Source organism: Lactuca sativa, chromosome 7, assembly GCF_002870075.4.
Source record: "Lactuca sativa cultivar Salinas chromosome 7, Lsat_Salinas_v11, whole genome shotgun sequence".
NCBI classification, from domain to species: Eukaryota; Viridiplantae; Streptophyta; class Magnoliopsida; order Asterales; family Asteraceae; genus Lactuca; species Lactuca sativa.
This window is the reverse complement of record NC_056629.2, coordinates 54,825,993-54,829,123: the sequence shown is the minus strand read 5'-3', so window position 1 is coordinate 54,829,123 and position 3,131 is coordinate 54,825,993.

Here is a 3,131-nt window from a genome sequence, read left to right as displayed (position 1 = left end):
CTTGAACATTATTGATGTAAAGATACGATGAATGGTCTGCTTTGATCTAGGGTACATGGTTGGGCCAACCCACCTGATGAAGAGCACTTCGATCCAAGAAATGAGCAATCATAGAACTGTCGCTTGGATTCTTTTATGTCCATGATGCAACGAATGTTGTACGATGACCATGTGCACAAAACACCAACTTCAAGTTTCTTCAATGACAGAGATGATATGATGGAAATTAGAGTCATTTGGTGTAAACAAAAGAGCCATACTTATATATATATATATATATATATATATATATATATATAGTAACATCTTGACGCTCATGTACTTCTAAATTTATCTCTTTAAGTTTATTATATTGCGTTTTGGTCCTTAAGTCCAAGGAATTGTGCATTGGAGCCCTAGTGGCATTTTCATAATTTTGGCAGGGAGGAGTACATCGTGCGTACTAGTGTGTACGCTTAGCGTACTAGGTCGCACCCTAATACGTTGGGCGTACATCTATTTACGCATGAGCGTACTCGCTAAGTGAGGAAACCCAAATTTTAGGGTTTGGTTCGTATTTAAGCATTCTTATGGCCTCATTTCCCATCACCTTAACAACCTCCATCCTCTCTTTCATGACTGTAACCCTAGAAGCATCTTGTGAGGCTGTTTCAAACATTAAAGAGTGTGTTTGTGTGATTAGAAGAGGAAGGAAGAAGATCAAGCTCAACTTGGAGAAAGAGGCACCTTAGATTTGGGATTCATCTTTCATTTTCAAGCCTTTCAAGGTATAAATCTTTCACCTTTTTCTCTTAATCTTGTAGATTTAGTTGTAGAGTTTTATGTCATCTTTTTGGTCCCAAAGGTATCATCGTGAGCATGGCATGTTCTGGGCGTTTTGCACTACTAGAAAATAGACCTTTAATGACGCGCAAACAATGACACTCGTTGATAGAGGACGCGCATTGGTGTGTGCCCTAAAAAATGATGTCAATTTTGCAAAATTTGAAGGATAGTGGACACGCATTTGTGCGTGCCCTAAAATTAGTGTAAGAAAAAAAGAAATGCGGAGGGCGCCTTTCATAAAGTGTGCGTCCTCTACATGTGTCACTTTATATTTTTTTTCCTAAACGCGCGTTTTTAAAGGGGGAAAATGAAATCGTCTGAAATTCTAAAATTTTGAAGAACCCCGCTTCTACCCTCTCTCCTCAGTATCTCCCTTTTCATTCACTCCTTCCTTCTCTCTGTAAACCCTAAGCCATCGCCACTGCCACCGCCATTGAGCCTTAAAAACTCAATCCACACTAGAATCCTACAATAGAACCCTAATAATCCTTTTGAATCAACACATCCTTTTGAATCAGCTCGTCTTCCTTTACCTCTATACTCTCTCTCTCTCTCTCTCTCTCTCTCTAAGCCCTAAGCTGCCACCACCAACATCGAACCCGATAAGCTTTAGGAGTTTAGAGTGCATCTAGAAACCTAAGCACACACTTCCGCCATCTCAAGATACCAGTTCAAGATCGAAACACCAATCCCTTTACCTCTATACTCTCTCTCTCTCTCTCTCTCTCTCTCTCTTGAGGACCGACTCTTGCAGGTACGTTTGTGTAATCAGAATGGCAAAGGGAAGAAAGTTGACCCATGGAAGAGCATTAAGTCTGGGAAGAAATCCGGTGGGAGTTCAGGATCTAGGGAAAACATATACCTCCCACTGGTGCCTTCGAAGGATCCGAATTCAGGTTGAGTTTGGAGTGCGTCTAATGAAATCTGATCATCGGCGATGCAATAACGGTTCTCTCTCACACTCGAACCCTAGATCTCGCGTCCTACCCTCCTTCATCTCTAATCTCTAAGACAAAGGATTCCAATAAGAAGGATGTGGGTTGATTTGCGTTGGAGATGGCGCTCCTAGAGATGAGCTGCTTCCTCCTCCAATAAGAAGTATGTGGGAGCGATTCTTAATGTATACTGACGTTATCACCTTCACCTCCCCTCATCTATAACTTCACTATGGTTCTGCACCTAGCTTTGCCACCGGTCGCTTCTAGCTTTGCACTCATTGGTATGGAACACCACCTCCCGTTTAGTTTGGAGTGCCTATGTTCAATCACTCTTACTACTCTTATTCCTTTTCTCTTTGCCGCCACCTCCTGCTGTGCACCGTTGCTTCTCCGAATCCTCTACCGCCACCTGTTTCTGGCTTTATTACCCAGAAATTTGAGGTTTACTTTGGTTTAGGTGCAATTCTTCTTCCTTTTCACATCGTATAACTTTATCTTCACTCTAATTCTCATCTTTTGCATTCCGATTTTATTTAGCCTCTCAAAATCGATCTCAAGGTCGATTTTGCATGTATTTTGACTTTAATCAATTCACTTTGACATTTGACTTTAATCTATTTTGACTTTAATCAAGGTCACTTTAGTTTTGGTTTATTTATTTATTAAGCAATTCGCTTTCATATTTGGAAATTCAGGGGGTTTGACTCTTTATAGTTTAAAGGAGGCAAGAACCTGTACTAAGGTTCAAATTTAAGGATTTACAGAATTGTGAAGGGGAGAAGTCGATTCACAGACTAGGCAGCGAGACCAACATTTGCTGATTGGAATGGCTCTGTAAGTAATACACCTTTTTCCTTTTATTATTATATATTTAACGAGGGTATTTTGGTCTTTTCATTTAAAACTTTACAAACTCCACTACTTTCCAGGATGTTGCAGTGACAATTCTTTTAGAACAAGATTTTCATCTAGAGAATCTCTATGAAAAAACTAGAAGGAAGGTGAAACGACAGCTGTGTCCTTGTCCATTTCCAGGCCTTCATCAAATTATAATAATAGGATGGAATGGGCAGTTGGACCTCAAAAAGGTATCAAGACACTGATACCTTAACTTTTAACTGAATGCTTTTATTAGAGGTGAAACAGTAAAACTTAATGATAAACTTGTTTGTGATTTCCTACGGTTGGTCCTGTGGTTGTGGTTCCAGTTGAAAATGCTGATGGAGAGGAGGATGCCATTTTTGGTTTTAATAAAACCCCCTCAAACTCAAATGGTCCTGTGGTTGTGACCATGAGTGAAAAGACGTCTGAAGCATCTGAGGAGGCTGATGAAACTATAGAGGATCAAATGCAATCCAGGTTTCTGTT